At 31.5% G+C, this 18,350-nt stretch overlaps 1 pseudogene; it reads left to right on the top strand.

The window, feature by feature from the left end:
- Positions 1 to 6,004: 6,004 nt before the first annotated feature.
- On the top strand, positions 6,005 to 8,075 carry LOC131874350 (probable pectate lyase 18; annotated as a pseudogene).
- The last annotated feature ends 10,275 nt before the right edge of the window (positions 8,076 to 18,350 follow it).

The following is an 18,350-nucleotide window of genomic DNA, read 5'->3' as shown; positions in this document are numbered from 1 at the left end:
GTTATAGGAATGGTCTTATGACATTCTTTTCTACACATATGGAGCAATCTATTGATGAACATTTGAAGCACTACTTTAAATTTTGTGCTTGATGAGGTAATGTCTTCTCTTCTCCCAAATGGTCTTTCATAGAAAGAATAGTACAAGTGGCATAGCTTTCTTTATCGGTGATAGCCTTATATCATGGTTGAGCTAAAACAAGGATTTTGTATCTTAGTCTATGGTAGAAGCAAAATATATTGCAATAGTTTCTTGTTGCATTTAGGTTTTATAGATAAAAAAAGACATTGTAGCAGATGGAGATTGAATTTGAAGAACCCATGCCAATCCTTTGTTACAATACAAGTACTATAAACATTTCAAATGATTGGGTAACACATTCACGGAAAAACCCATATCTCAATTAAGTATCACTATCTAAGAGAGAAGGTTGCAAGGAAACAAGTGAAGATAGAATATGTTGAAACAAAGGAGAGATCATTACAAAACCTTTTCGAAAGGAGACAATTTAATATCTTGGCTAGAATTTGGTAGTGGTATCGCCCCCCTCTTAAATGAAGGGGAAGTTAGTATATGTTGAGGAGGAGTGTTGACTCCTCACTGCAAGTAGTCTTGGTGGTATTGTGAAAAAAATTACAAAAGGTATTAGTAGATTAATTTTTCCTTGAAGACCAAGAATCAAAGTGGATATTTGTCATTGATGTCAAAGTGGGAGAAAGGAAGCCAAAATTCTACACCATTTGGGGAAGAAAGGATTGAGAGAGAGAGAGAGAGAGAGAGAGAGAGAGAGAGAGAGAGAGAGAGAGAGAGAATGAAAGTCCAATTACAAGAGCACAAAGCCAAACTTGAGAAGAATGAAAGTCCAATTACAATGGAAGCAAATTTTCTACACAAGGGGAGCCCCTAATTTCCATTACAAGGAGTATTTTATTAGTAGCATTTTTCATGTTTGGAACCAATGACAAAGGAGGAGATTGTTGAAATTTATATTTTCATTAATGTCAAAGGAGGTAGTTAAGGTTTTTGTATAAATTATCATTATGTTACCCTCAATATCCAGTTTTCAAAAATTACAATAATTTTAATTAATATTATGTCATATCAAATAATTATTGATCTAGATAAATAGAGTCAAGTTATGTTAAATACATCATTCAATATAGTATGTCACTAGTATCATCTTAATCAATTTTTTATTGTTGAAGGATTTGGAAGTATTTGTGATGTGTATATGAAGTTCATTCCTCAAAAACTATATCCACTAGCACATTATTTTATACCACATTCTACCATAGTTATATTTTGAGGCTTGTATGTTGGAAGATAAATAAGGCTACACACAAAGACAAGTCTATTCAAGGTGCAAAGGTGGAATTCAATAACATGAAAAGTTAGGGTCAACATTATGCTCATAGAGATCACTTCACAATATATTATGAATTTTTTTATGAATGGGTCAAATTATAGCACTATGAACCAACTATAGGAAGCATGTGAAAGTGTACTAGGACCAACTAATTATTTTTCGTAAAGAATAGCATCATCCAACTCTTGAAGTAGCATGTTGGATCTTGGTTTAAGCCTTTTATATGTTTGGTCTAAAGTATGCATGTGTCAAATGTGTGAATGTTGTAAATAAGTTATAAGATGAGTTGTGATTATATATAATGTAGGGATGTATAAGTGTAATTGGATTCATTTAAAGAGTAATTATTGCTAGTAGAACTAATAACCATCGCAAAAGTTGTGTAAGTTGTCAACTAAATTTTAGGTTAAGTGGGCAAAATCAATTGAAGGTCTCATGCACTTTGAGAGGGTTGTCAAAAGTTGATTAGATCAAGGTGACCCTAAAGCTTCATCCTTGAAGATCTGCATATCATATCTTTCATGTACTATTATTGTATTTAAGGTTGGCACCTCATGATTATAGTTGGTGTTCACTTCTTAGACTCAAGGATTGGTGTCTCCTATGGGTTGATGCATACAAAATATTATAAGTTTATTATTTAGTTTATGAGGCTAGATTTGCATATTAGATCCAAGAAGCTTTTCTCACCATGGTTTTCCCCTTAAGTTTCTACATAAATCTAGTATTATTTTGTGTTGATGTCCTCTTATCTTATCTTATCAGTTTCTATGATGTTTGGAGAAGTTATCAAGGGTAATTAATTTGGAATTGGTGTCTACTGATTACCATTCTCTAAGTGTCTATGTGTGATTAACGCACATAATATATGCATTCTATTAAGAACAACAACCACTATTTCTTTTATTTTCATTGAAAAGAACTATCTAGATTTCCTTGGAAATGACCTTCTATTTATGTCACTTTGTGCAATCTTCCTTTATTCATAATGTATCTTTGTTCAAGACAAAAATCAAATCCGTGTAGCAGTAACAAGTTATCCTATATTGTCTAACAATGTAAAAGTTTATTGGTTATTTTGGATAGTTTAAAAATTTGGATTTATAAGTTTTGAATTTCATAAATACGTTTCCTTTGTAATAATTCTTTGAAGTAATTTAGAATGATATTTTTGTAATAAAATTTAGCTATTAATGAATTGTATTTGAATACATTAACTCACACTTTAATTATAATCATTAGCATATTATTACTCATGGATTTGTTTAGGTCAACCCAAGAGTATAGCCAGTAATCCTTAGCTTGACTAAATCCATCCATTGATTATTACCATTTATTTATAATTAGATTAGTAGTAGATCAATAAAATAGATATTTATTTATATATTAATAAATGCATAGAGTAGCATATATCAATATAAGAATGCAAGTAGTTATTAAGAGAATTTAAGTAAGAGGTGTAGAGATGTTATTAAAGCTTAAAATTTATTAAGTTATAGCTTTAAACGTATAGAAATAAATTCATTAGTCAACAATATTAAACTTGAATATATTCTTTCTGTATATCTTAAGATGAATAAGTTATTATTTGAATGCCTCTACAATACTTTGTTTAGATTAAAAATAGAAAGACTTTTTAAAATCACAAGACTAATATATAAAATAGGATAATAAGGATAGTAATGAAAGAAATGGACTCTTGGGTCAAGGGTAAGATGTAAGCCCTTATCCCTTACCATATAGAAATAATAAATTTTGTTTTTTATTTTGTGATTGTTGAATATTGAACTCTGACTTAGTGAAAACTCTAATGATAATATCATAGTTTGTTTTTTTAAATGTAAAGGATAAGGATGGAATTTCATATTAATCTCATGTTGACATGTTCATATAGTTTCTTGACTAGATGATAGTTCCTTATCATTAAATGGTTAACCATCTCTAAAGTTTATGACTATATATATAAATATTAAATGGATTTGATCTTATATTTTGATTGTTTGATCATGATAACACTTTTTAATCAAAGGAGTGATTAGATGAATATGATATTGAATATTATAATCAAATCTAAGGTAGAAAGTTTATTCTAAGATGGAAAATATATTCTATTGTCAAAATATTTGAACCAATTAGATTTAATGAATGAAACTAAGTTATTTATGATAATCATTTATTATCAATTTATAACATTTTAATGATATAATGTTAGTGAATTTATGCATCATATAATAACTCATGAATTAGTTTTTAAGTATATCATTTAGAAGATTTAATAATGAATTAGCATTTAATATGTCTTTCATGATATCAGGTTAATTAGATAGATTGATAGTTACCTTTTCTTTTGTACTCTTATACATGTGTCTGTATGAGTTTTATACTCTCAAGATCATGTTTAGACAAATCTTGTTATTGGTATTCTTATGTACTAATGTGTTTGAAATCAATTTTGATGCTAAATTTAATTATCAAGAAGATAATACTTGTTAGATGCTTCTATTTTCCTATGACTACTTTGTATACTTGTGCATTCAATTCTTGTTTGTGTAAATGGATGGTGCTAAACATGGAGAACCATATAAGGATTGAGTATCACCCTCTATATATCTATCAACAAATGACTTAAAAAGATGCATTGGGAAAAACATGTTTTATCAAATTTTAATATTATACCATGCTACTACTTTTGATCATTTAAAACTCATACTCTTTGCCATATCATAATATTGTTATATTAGCATGTGTGTGCACGTGCACACACGCACACACACAAACATAGAGAGAGAGAGAGAGAGAGAGAGAGAGAGAGAGAGAGAGAGAGAGAGAGAGAGAGAGAGAGAGAGAGAGAGAGAGAGAGTATATCATGCTACATAGATTCCATCACTCCTACTTGTTTAAGATTTCTCGACATCTTTGCGTTGGGCCAGGTATTCTTCATGCCAAGAAGAGTTTCAGGGGAGTGTAAAGATTTGTGGTTGGGTAGATATGTTCTTCGATGATGCTCTCACCCAATGTGTGCTTGTTGGAGATAGTGTCTCGTGAGTTCCTGTTAGGGTTACCTTAATTTTTGTACTCTTTGTAATTGACCTTTTGAAGCTATGTAAAGGAAATTGTTTCCTTATGATAGGGCTTGTCAATGGCTTTTGTACTTAAACATCATGTTTCCATTCTAATATATTTGAACATGTTATTTTAAATGTTTTAGAATAATGCTTATTTTATGCTATATCATTATTTTAATAATATGGAGGTCCTTATAGTTTGAAATTATTATTGTCTCAAAACATTAAAAAATATCAAAATTCACACATTACTAAATCATGTGAATGGACATTGATATATTCAAAGCAATTTCACTTGTATTTGGGTTTGCTTCAAGTAAGATAAACAAATTTACCAAATATTTAATATATTTTCCATGTCAGTACATATAAGAGGCATTTTAATAATTTATTATTTTTGTATTTATAATTTAATAACAAGTCATCTAGTGTAAAATTGTTGTAATAATAAGAGGTGGTAGAAAATTTCGATAGAATTTATGATATAAGGACTCATGTTCAACTTTAATATTATTTTATGTGGCATGGAAAGTGAGATGTCTACTTCTAAAAATGGTTTACAAATCCAATCACATAGAACTATTTGGACTTTTGTTGATGCTATTTAAATGATTTTTATTTGATAAAAATATAAATCTCACATAATTAATTACTCCATCTAATAGTAAAAAACTATAAGTATTAAAAAGCTTTCTATTATTCACAGCTCCTTTTTATAAGTAAGATCTACACAATTAGAAGTTCTAGAAATGAATGATCTTATTAGATCAAAATAAATATGTCTATTATACCTAATTATCCTCGTGACGTCACACATAGCAAATAAAACTCCAATTATTTTCACTTCGACCTATTTTTCTCTAACATAATCATCCATTCATTATGTTTTATTGCGTTAACATAAAGAAGTTTATCCTACAAATATACATTTACAATCTATTAAGTTTCGATATGTTAGATTCTTTGGAATTCTAATTTTTTCCACGATAAAAAAAATGAAGAGCGCGGGAACCATGTGAGCGCGGGAACAACATGCGAGAATTTTATACCAAACTTGGTCGCCCATCCCCGTGCAAATTACGGAAGAGGAATGTCATTTATAACCAAAGACAAACATACTTGTGGGCCATATCACCTTTGCCAATGTTTCTCATGTTTTAATGTGAAACCCAAAGAAGTGTTACTACTGAATAACTCAATGGAGTCACCATGGAAAGCAGAGACGGATAAAATGCCGCGTCCACCACATCCATGAAAGTTTCTATATCTATGTTTTTCAAATAGATTTGGAGAAAACTCTCAATTCAGAAAAACGTCGGAGTAAACATTCTAAGAAACGTTGGAGGAATGCTCTATCACATCATTACTCACTATTGTTTATGAGTCAAGCGCTATAGTCATGTGCATTACCACCGTAATAATCGCACGGAGATAACGTGCACACAACAATTTTTCAAACGTCGGGGTCAAGATTCCCCCTTCTCTACAGATTTTGCACATGATGATTTTGTATATAAGATAGCCCAAAGCCATAGCATGTAATACAACCATTGCAGGTTTTCTCCTATCCAAAATGGCGAGCAGACAAGCCTTACAGCCATTGTTTCTTCTTCTTGCTGTCTTTTTCATCAAGTTAGTAATGGTGGAATCAATAAGAACCCCCTCCAATATGACTAAGGCTGAGAATAGTGATAAATATCATGTTGAGAAGCCGGAGCTTGTAGTTCAAATGGTAGAAAGGTAACCATTTCGCCTTTCAGATGATTTAGAAATTTTAGAGAATTTATTTATGGTAGTATAGAAATGAAATCCAATATCTTATTGAATTTAGTACATTAGTATGAAATCTTAAATGACAAGGTTTATTATAAATGTTCTATTTATTCTTATGCTGTTCCTCGACGTTTTCTTCACTGTAATTTCTATAATACTATTCTTGTAACTGTAGTTGGTATGCAGCAGTTATAGAACAAATTTCTATCACCCATATCATCATGCCATTGGATAATTAACAATTGTCGTCGTTGAGACAGATTCAATGAAAGAAAATTCACTACAGAAAAGATATTTAAGTCAGTTCAATTAAGAGAATTTCAAAGTCCTCGCATTTTTTTATAGCTAGCATATATTACAGACAGTTGAGATTATTTACTTCAAGAACTATTGTGCAGGAGTTTAAATAATTCGAAAAGAAAGCTGAGCTCGTGCGAAACGGGGAACCCCATCGATGACTGTTGGCGTTGTGATCCTAACTGGGTTAACAACCGAAAGAGACTGGCTGATTGTGCCATCGGATTTGGCAAAAACGCCATTGGAGGTAAGAATGGCTGATTTTATATAGTTACAGATCCAAATGACGATGACCCGGTCAATCCTCGACCTGGCACTCTGCGGCACGCTGTTATTCAAACCGAACCTCTCTGGATTATTTTCCAAAAAGATATGGTTATTCAGCTCAAGGAGGAGCTTATCATGAACAGTTATAAGACTATTGATGGTAGAGGTGCCAATGTTCATATAGCAAATGGAGCTTGCATTACAATTCAGTATGTGACCAATATTATCATTCATGGAGTTCATATCCACGACTGTAAACCTGCGGGAAACACAAATGTTAGGAGCTCCCCGACACATTATGGGTTTAGAACCAAGAGTGATGGAGATGGGATTTCCATCTTTGGATCAAGCGCAATTTGGGTTGACCACTGTTCATTGTCAAGTTGCGCAGATGGATTGATCGACGCCATCATGGGTTCCACTGCTATAACCATTTCAAACAGCTTTTTCACTCACCATGACAAGGTGCTCAAAACTGCTTTTTTGGTCTTCCATAAATATACTTTTCTTTGAAATTAGGTTTCACAATTGTATTTTTTATCCGAGGATTTTAGGGTAGGGTATTAAAAGCCTATTACTTGACTTGAACGAAAAAAATGTGAGTATTTATTAAATTGTCGATAGAACGCTATTTCTCAAGTCCAATATTTATTGGCTTTTTCCAGGTGATGCTCCTAGGACACAGCGACGCCTACACCGAGGACGTCAAAATGCAAGTAACAGTTGCTTTCAACCACTTTGGAGAAGGGCTTGTTCAACGTATGCCCAGGTGTGAATAGAATTTTGTAACAAACTGTATTCCTTGCACAAAGACCACGAATATACAGCTTGCTGAAGTTTATTTGCTCAAGTCTTTAAGATATTAACGTTATGATGCAGATGTCGACATGGATACTTTCATGTGGTGAACAATGATTACACCCACTGGGAAATGTATGCAATCGGGGGAAGTGCAAACCCCACCATTAACAGCCAAGGCAACAGATTCCTTGCTCCTGATTATCGATTCCACAAGGAGGTAAAAGACCTGTACATCTCATGTCTCTTATATCTTTGGTATTCAACGGTTGTAGTCTAGTTATAGTATGGGTAATGTGCAGGTTACAAAGCACCAAGATTCAACAGAAGGCAACTGGAGATCAGTGGGAGATCTTATGTTAAATGGGGCATTCTTCACACCATCAGGGACTAAAGAATCCTCAAGCTATGCCAAAGCTTCGAGTATGGCGGCAAGACCTTCCTCTATTGTGGGCTCTATCACTGCAAGTTCGGGTGTTCTCACCTGCAGAAAAGGTTCCAGCTGTTAGACCAAATGCGTGCATTATAGACAAATTCTTAGGAATCCCTCAATTCTGTTACTTTGCAAGCATGAGCACACGGAATGAGGCTTCTTAGTTATTTTAGTTTTGTTTGCCGAGACTCTCTTGTCATCTTTCACTAAAGACGAATATATGGAAAATATCGAATAATATTTTTCTCAAATTTGAAGTGTAGTGGTAGAACGTCAAGCCAGTGTTTGTTTATATTATCTCGATTGTCACTTAAAAACATTTCTTAGGTAAATCTCACAAGAACTGCAATATATAGATAGGAAATAGTTGAATTTATGTTCATACCAGTAATTCAAAAAACTAATTTATGCAAATGTTTCTTGAAACTATGAACACACCCGGTGTAATTGTATACGACGCAACTAAATATATTCACTTGCATGGGGAATTATTAACCTTTTAAGTTAATTATGTGATTGTAGATTAATTTTATATTATACATGTCTAATTTATAACTCTAGACCTTATCTATCACAATATATACTTTTTCTCTTTGATTTGCTAGATTCTATACTCCTCATTGATTATTAAGGACTTGGTATATTTATAACTACATCATAAAGATAGTGAAATAATCAATGGTCATGTTCTCCTACTCCCTTAATTAGAATAGTTTTTCGATTGTGATAAAGATACTTAGATGTTGATTTTGATACAATATTTTTATTCTATTTAAAGTTCCAAATGAAAATGTTCATAAGTTCATTCTATATACGAATAAGTCAATGATTGCTTAATGGTCAATTAATGTCTTTAAATTTGAAGCCCTGCTAGATAATTCCATGTTTTACAAACTCAACTCCCAATGACTATGAGGAAAGAGGAGAATTTTAAAATTTGAAACAAATTTATTTTTCCTTAAAATTCAAGCCAAGCAAGATCAATCCTCAATGCTACAAAAATGGTCCGTTGTAAAAAGATATATAATACAATGATCATGGGTAAATGTATGCAAATATAGGACAAAAAATAATGGGAATGCATGAATATAAATATAGGTAGGATATAGATAAGGATGGATATATATTGATGTATGGAAATAGGAGTAGGAGAACATAGATTGAAATTAGGGAAGGTGCCAAACTTATTAAAAATGGTTTTTGCATGCCAAAAATATTTTTTCTTTCTAGTGACTGAAAAATGAGTTTCTAATGCAAAATTTAAAATGGCTCCTGTAAAAGTTTTTAAATTTTAACATTTGATTTCTAATTTTGTCCTCCAAGCTTTGATGTTTTTGAAAAAAAAGTCAATTGTGACTTTATCCAACCTTTTGGATGCTTTGGAAATGTTGAAAATTCTGCCAAAATTACCTAAATGCTACAATCACGCAAACCTCCCAAGAATATAACTATGCAAAGTAGATTATAGGGATGCTTATTCTTTTGTTAAGTTGTACTTATTATTAGGGCTATGCAAGGATGTAGGAGAAGAGAATACTTGGTTTTTTAATATTATAGCTATCAGTTAGTCTCAAATCTATAAAAGCCAGATATTAAAATTAACTGTACTAGACAACAAGTTCCAGTACCATGTTAGATTCTTTGGGAAGTGACAATCGGGCTAGAATCTCGTGTCTGACCTAGATCATGTGCAACTACAGTTAATAGATAATCGAATATCAAATAGTAGAGCCAAAATCTGAAATGAAAGAACAATATAGACAATGCAAGAGAACTTGAGAATACTCTTCATACACTCACCAAGCTACCAATAGGTGCATTAACTCCTACTACCCATAAAATATGGGAAGTTTTACCTACTTGATAAATGTCAAAATATGTAGCATAACCTCCTTAAGTGAAGATAGAAAGAAGTTATAATTAGTGGCATAAAAGCCAAAAGAGGGTGAGAAAATTAATTACCCTATAACCTACTAAAGGTAAGAACAAACTCGTGGTTATGGAAGGAGGCACAACAAGCCAAAAGGGAGTGTGTGACTCAATTACTCATGTGTTAGAAAGTGGTACATGTAGATTATGTATTTTTCCATGTTTATTCACATTAACCACTCCTAATAAACCAAAGAAAGATTAAATAATATTTGTAGGAAAAAGAATAACGCCTAACAACTACTATGTGGTAAAAGGCAAGGTTTCATTAGCATATAAATTGAAGCAATACTTATATGGTGTCCAATGATCTCCAAAATTATGGTTTCAAAAGTTTAATTCATATGCTATGTATTATAATCTAGTGTATTTCCTAATTATGTTGGTTGCCTATATAGCTGGTCAGATATTGGACTTTGGTTTTGGTGGGGTTGGTTTTATGTACTAGATGGTAGTCATCGGGGTGCCGATAATTGTTTCTTTTTTCCCCTATTTTTTGTGTTATGTTGTTTATAGACTTTACTTTCTACTGTATTGGGCGTTGGGCCCCTTAGCAACTATTTAATTATTAAAAATTAAACTTTATGATGGTAATCAATCTCTTTTTATCAATTTATGCATAGATCATTTGTTGATATTTGGTAACAATGAATGGATGATTAGAGATATGGTATATAAAATTTCAATACATTTCAACATAAACAATTAGGGGTTCCTATATGCATCCTAGGCATTGAAAAGAGACAGAAATAAGAAATGTTTGATTGGGATAGACTAAGTATGTTGAATTTGTGTTGTAATATTTTAGTATGCAGAATTATATGCTAGTAAATGTTTCTATTTTCTTGGGTACTAAGTTATTAGTTAAGTAATATATACGTCTTCACCGTTAAATGTAGAGTATATATTGCATGTTCCTTACACTAGTCTACTTCATATTCTAATTTATGTTATATTTTACATAAAGCTAGACATTGGTGATGTAATGGGAGCCTTGGGATTATTATATGGCTAATATTGGCATAGAGCATTGAACAACAATTAAGAGAGACTTAAGGTGAATGCAGAACACTATAAATTATTATATCTTCTACTATGGTGATTACTCACAAGGGATTGTTGACATAGATTTGACAGGAGATGTAGATCATAAAATATCTACTAGTGGCTATTTCTTTAGCCTATTTAGTGTTTCTATTACTTGAATGAGCAAGTGATGGGTTGTAGTCATTTATCCATTGTAGAGGTATAGTACATGACAATTAGTAATGCCTGTAAGGAGGTGAGTTGGTTTTAGAGTTTTTGTTGAATTGGTGGCCTTATTCAAGCAATAGTTTAAACTCAATGTGAGAGTCAAGGTGTCATTAGCTTGGCCAAAACCCAATTTTTTGTGTATAAATGAAGCATATAGATGCACAATACCATTTTTCTCATCACATGGTGGAGGATAGTGGATGATGATTGAAAATGATGACTCTTTGGTGATTGTTTTAGATGATTTGATGAAGCATGTAAGCACAAATAACATTAGATGGTGTAATAAATATAATGGCCTCATAGTCCTTAATACTTAGATGCTAATATTCCCTTTATGCTTTTGCAAGGTATTTGAAATAAGTGGGAGAATTCTAGAAAACCATTGTCTCAACCATATTTTGTTCATATCTAATTATTTAATAGTTAAATTTTACATGTATTTTTGTTATCACTGTTAGTGTGTGGTATGTTTCTACTATCATATTCGTGTTAGACTTGTACCAGCCACTTAGAATTGGACAAGATCTAACCTTATAGTTCTATATCAAAGGTAAAATCAGCTAAATTATGCAAGTCGCTTGGAAAAGAGGGGTATATTAACTTGAATGGCCTTCCTAAAGGTCCTTAATTTTGAACTTTTACCAAATAAGGGAGTACCAGCAATCGAAATTTGACTACTTGAGCATCGTGATTATTTCATTATGCATGCTTGCCTTCCATCCCCAACTAATAAATATACGCAGATTGGAGGACGTGCATGAATTTACTCATGAGATTTCATGGTCTACATTACCATCACGCATGGAGTGCATTGGACTATTATTTTTATTCCTTTAATTCTTCTAAGTATACTTTCATCAAGATTTTATTTGCTTTTGGAAACGAGGTTGTACTAGCCTTCCAGCGTACAAATAATGTAATGGCCCCATGCAAATTCGTGTGGCTGCAAAAACTTTTCTTTTTATTTAAAAACTACATTTAGATTTGTGATACGAAAATAATTTTAGTTGATGAGGGATGGAGGAGACCACCAACTATAAGAAAATGTGGATCCCATGTCCCACGACGAAGTCAAAAGCTACATGTGCTATATGGAGTTCGTTCTGATCTTTTATCATCGAACAACATAGCAAAAACAACCATGCGGAACAGATTGTTGTAAAATCCATGTGCCTTTTTTTCAACACACAAGAAAGTTGTTATTTGTGAAAAAGCATGGAGATACTCTTCAAGTGTGCACACATAACATCGAGAGTCGGCCTTAATTAAAGTTTGACATAGATGGTCAATGTCTCATACCCATCTTGACTATGACCAGTTGAATTGTTGCAAAGCATGTTGTGAGGTCGGTATTAAGCTTCTTTGTATTTACCAAATTTAAAGAATATAAACTAGAGTTGGATTTAGTATAGTTGGCGTGTTATATTTTATGGAAGTTGCAGAGGAGCTGGTGATGCTTGGTAGAATATCAGGCCAGTGGTAGTAATGGGACTTCTTTTTCTATGTGAGACGCATGATATCCTTGTAGTTCTTGGGCTGCCTTAGAGATCTGGACGTGGCAACAGGTTCTTGTTGAATTGGCCTTCAAAATGTAACAGGCTATTCAGTTATTTATGGACTGGGTACGAGAATGGAACCTCTGTGCTATCAGGGTCAGTGGGTTTGAGATCTATGGAAAGATTTCATTAGAAGTAAAACAACAGGCATGAAGGATGAAAACTGGGTTGTCTTAGATAGTTAATATAGTAATCTTATTTGGCTATGTCTGGGAAATTTATTGCTCCTCAATGTTGTACATGAATCCTCTACAACCCCTTTTTATAAAGTTAGGAAAGTTGTACCACACCATATCGTTGGTGAACAAGCATCTTCTATGTAAGTAGTATTATTTGAGGGTGGTTGATATGGATTAAGTTGTTGAGCACTTTAATTCATTTAACACTATTGTAAACAAAAGATGGAGGAAGAAGTTATAGGAATGGTCTTATGACATTCTTTTCTACACATATGGAGCAATCTATTGATGAACATTTGAAGCACTACTTTAAATTTTGTGCTTGATGAGGTAATGTCTTCTCTTCTCCCAAATGGTCTTTCATAGAAAGAATAGTACAAGTGGCATAGCTTTCTTTATCGGTGATAGCCTTATATCATGGTTGAGCTAAAACAAGGATTTTGTATCTTAGTCTATGGTAGAAGAAAAATATATTGCAATAGTTTCTTGTTGCATTTAGGTTTTATAGATAAAAAAAGACATTGTAGCAGATGGAGATTGAATTTGAAGAACCCATGCCAATCCTTTGTTACAATACAAGTACTATAAACATTTCAAATGATTGGGTAACACATTCACGGAAAAACCCATATCTCAATTAAGTATCACTATCTAAGAGAGAAGGTTGCAAGGAAACAAGTGAAGATAGAATATGTTGAAACAAAGGAGAGATCATTACAAAACCTTTTCGAAAGGAGACAATTTAATATCTTGGCTAGAATTTGGTAGTGGTATCGCCCCCCTCTTAAATGAAGGGGAAGTTAGTATATGTTGAGGAGGAGTGTTGACTCCTCACTGCAAGTAGTCTTGGTGGTATTGTGAAAAAAATTACAAAAGGTATTAGTAGATTAATTTTTCCTTGAAGACCAAGAATCAAAGTGGATATTTGTCATTGATGTCAAAGTGGGAGAAAGGAAGCCAAAATTCTACACCATTTGGGGAAGAAAGGATTGAGAGAGAGAGAGAGAGAGAGAGAGAGAGAGAGAGAGAGAATGAAAGTCCAATTACAAGAGCACAAAGCCAAACTTGAGAAGAATGAAAGTCCAATTACAATGGAAGCAAATTTTCTACAAAAGGGGAGCCCCTAATTTCCATTACAAGGAGTATTTTATTAGTAGCATTTTTCATGTTTGGAACCAATGACAAAGGAGGAGATTGTTGAAATTTATATTTTCATTAATGTCAAAGGAGGTAGTTAAGGTTTTTGTATAAATTATCATTATGTTACCCTCAATATCCAGTTTTCAAAAATTACAATAATTTTAATTAATATTATGTCATATCAAATAATTATTGATCTAGATAAATAGAGTCAAGTTATGTTAAATACATCATTCAATATAGTATGTCACTAGTATCATCTTAATCAATTTTTTATTGTTGAAGGATTTGGAAGTATTTGTGATGTGTATATGAAGTTCATTCCTCAAAAACTATATCCACTAGCACATTATTTTATACCACATTCTACCATAGTTATATTTTGAGGCTTGTATGTTGGAAGATAAATATGGCTACACACAAAGACAAGTCTATTCAAGTTGCAAAGGTGGAATTCAATAACATGAAAAGTTAGGGTCAACATTATGCTCATAGAGATCACTTCACAATATATTATGAATTTTTTTATGAATGGGTCAAATTATTGCACTATGAACCAACTATAGGAAGCATGTGAAAGTGTACTAGGACCAACTAATTATTTTTCGTAAAGAATAGCATCATCCAACTCTTGAAGTAGCATGTTGGATCTTGGTTTAAGCCTTTTATATGTTTGGTCTAAAGTATGCATGTGTCAAATGTGTGAATGTTGTAAATAAGTTATAAGATGAGTTGTGATTATATATAATGTAGGGATGTATAAGTGTAATTGGATTCATTTAAAGAGTAATTCTTGCTAGTAGAACTAATAACCATCGCAAAAGTTGTGTAAGTTGTCAACTAAATTTTAGGTTAAGTGGGCAAAATCAATTGAAGGTCTCATGCACTTTGAGAGGGTTGTCAAAAGTTGATTAGATCAAGGTGACCCTAAAGCTTCATCCTTGAAGATCTGCATATCATATCTTTCATGTACTATTATTGTATTTAAGGTTGGCGCCTCATGATTATAATTGGTGTTCACTTCTTAGACTCAAGCATTGGTGTCTCCTATGGGTTGATGCATACAAAATATTATAAGTTTATTATTTAGTTTATGAGGCTAGATTTGCATATTAGATCCAAGAAGCTTTTCTCACCATGGTTTTCCCCTTAAGTTTCTACATAAATCTAGTATTATTTTGTGTTGATGTCCTCTTATCTTATCTTATCAGTTTCTATGATGTTTGGAGAAGTTATCAAGGGTAATTAATTTGGAATTGGTGTCTACTGATTACCATTCTCTTAGTGTCTATGTGTGATTAACGCACATAATATATGCATTCTATTAAGAACAACAACCACTATTTCTTTTATTTTCATTGAAAAGAACTATCTAGATTTCCTTGGAAATGACCTTCTATTTATGTCACTTTGTGCAATCTTCCTTTATTCATAATGTATCTTTGTTCAAGACAAAAATCAAATCCGTGTAGCAGTAACAAGTTATCCTATATTGTCTAACAATGTAAAAGTTTACTGGTTATTTTGGATAGTTTAAAAATTTGGATTTATAAGTTTTGAATTTCATAAATACTTTTCCTTTGTAATAATTCTTTGAAGTAATTTAGAATGATATTTTTGTAATAAAATTTAGCTATTAATGAATTGTAATTGAATACATTAACTCTCACTTTAATTATAATCATTAGCATATTATTACTCATGGATTTGTTTAGGTCAACCCAAGGGTATAGCCAGTAATCCTTAGTAATCCTTAGCTTGACTAAATCCATCCATTGATTATTACCATTTATTTATAATTAGATTAGTAGTAGATCAATAAAATAGATATTTATTTATATATTAATAAATGCATAGAGTAGCATATATCAATATAAGAATGCAAGTAGTTATTAAGAGAATTTAAGTAAGAGGTGTAGAGATGTTATTAAAGCTTAAAATTTATTAAGTTATAGCTTTAAACGTATAGAAATAAATTCATTAGTCAACAATATTAAACTTGAATATATTCTTTCTGTATATCTTAAGATGAATAAGTTATTATTTGAATGCCTCTACAATACTTTGTTTAGATTAAAAATAGAAAGACTTTTTAAAATCACAAGACTAATATATAAAATAGGATAATAAGGATAGTAATGAAAGAAATGGACTCTTGGGTCAAGGGTAAGATGTAAGCCCTTATCCCTTACCATATAGAAATAATAAATTTTGTTTTTTATTTTGTGATTGTTGAATATTGAACTCTGACTTAGTGAAAACTCTAATGATAATATCATAGTTTGTTTTTTTAAATGTAAAGGATAAGGATGGAATTTCATATTAATCTCATGTTGACATGTTCATATAGTTTCTTGACTAGATGATAGTTCCTTATCATTAAATGGTTAACCATCTCTAAAGTTTATGACTATATATATAAATATTAAATGGATTTGATCTTATATTTTGATTGTTTGATCATGATAACACTTTTTAATCAAAGGAGTGATTAGATGAATATGATATTGAATATTATAATCAAATCTAAGGTAGAAAGTTTATTCTAAGATGGAAAATATATTCTATTGTCAAAATATTTGAACCAATTAGATTTAATGAATGAAACTAAGTTATTTATGATAATCATTTATTATCAATTTATAACATTTTAATGATATAATGTTAGTGAATTTATGCATCATATAATAACTCATGAATTAGTTTTTAAGTATATCATTTAGAAGATTTAATAATGAATTAGCATTTAATATGTCTTTCATGATATCAGGTTAATTAGATAGATTGATAGTTACCTTTTCTTTTGTACTCTTATACATGTGTCTGTATGAGTTTTATACTCTCAAGATCATGTTTAGACAAATCTTGTTATTGGTATTCTTATGTACTAATGTGTTTGAAATCAATTTTTATGCTAAATTTAATTATCAAGAAGATAATACTTGTTAGATGCTTCTATTTTCCTATGACTACTTTGTATACTTGTGCATTCAATTCTTGTTTGTGTAAATGGATGGTGCTAAACATGGAGAACCATATAAGGATTGAGTATCACCCTCTATATATCTATCAACAAATGACTTAAAAAGATGCATTGGGAAAAAGATGTTTTATCAAATTTTAATATTATACCATGCTACTACTTTTGATCATTTAAAACTCATACTCTTTGCCATATCATAATATTGTTATATTAGCATGTGTGTGCACGCGCACACACGCACACACACAAACATAGAGAGAGAGAGAGAGAGAGAGAGAGAGAGAGAGAGAGAGAGAGAGAGAGAGAGAGAGAGAGAGAGAGAGAGAGAGAGAGAGAGAGAGAGAGTATATCATGCTACATAGATTCCATCACTCCTACTTGTTTAAGATTTCTCGACATCTTTGCGTTGGGCCAGGTATTCTTCATGCCAAGAAGAGTTTCAGGGGAGTGTAAAGATTTGTGGTTGGGTAGATATGTTCTTCGATGATGCTCTCACCCAATGTGTGCTTGTTGGAGATAGTGTCTCGTGAGTTCCTGTTAGGGTTACCTTAATTTTTGTACTCTTCGTAATTGACCTTTTGAAGCTATGTAAAGGAAATTGTTTCCTTATGATAGGGCTTGTCAATGGCTTTTGTACTTAAACATCATGTTTCCATTCTAATATATTTGAACGTGTTATTTTAAATGTTTTAGAATAATGCTTATTTTATGCTATATCATTATTTTAATAATATGGAGGTCCTTATAGTTTGAAATTATTATTGTCTCAAAACATTAAAAAATATCAAAATTGACACATTACTAAATCATGTGAATGGACATTGATATATTCAAAGCAATTTCACTTGTATTTGGGTTTGCTTCATGTAAGATAAACAAATTTACCAAATATTTAATATATTTTCCATGTCAGTACATATAAGAGGCATTTTTATAATTTATTATTTTTGTATTTATAATTTAATAACAAGTCATCTAGTGTAAAAATGTTGTAATAATAAGAGGTGGTAGAAAATTTCGATAGAATTTATGATATAAGGACTCATGTTCAACTTTAATATTATTTTATGTGGCATGGAAAGTGAGATGTCTACTTCTAAAAATGGTTTACAAATCCAATCACATAGAACTATTTGGACTTTTGTTGATGCTATTTAAATGATTTTTATTTGATAAAAAAATAAATCTCACATAATTAATTACTCCATCTAATAGTAAAAAACTATAAGTATTAAAAAGCCTTCTATTATTCACAGCTCCTTTTTATAAGTAAGATCTACACAATTAGAAGTTCTAGAAATGAATGA

This window comes from Cryptomeria japonica, chromosome 3, assembly GCF_030272615.1.
Source record: "Cryptomeria japonica chromosome 3, Sugi_1.0, whole genome shotgun sequence".
Classification (NCBI taxonomy): domain Eukaryota; kingdom Viridiplantae; phylum Streptophyta; class Pinopsida; order Cupressales; family Cupressaceae; genus Cryptomeria; species Cryptomeria japonica.
Note: the sequence above shows the minus strand (reverse complement) of the source record. Positions and strands in the feature narration are given on the sequence as shown.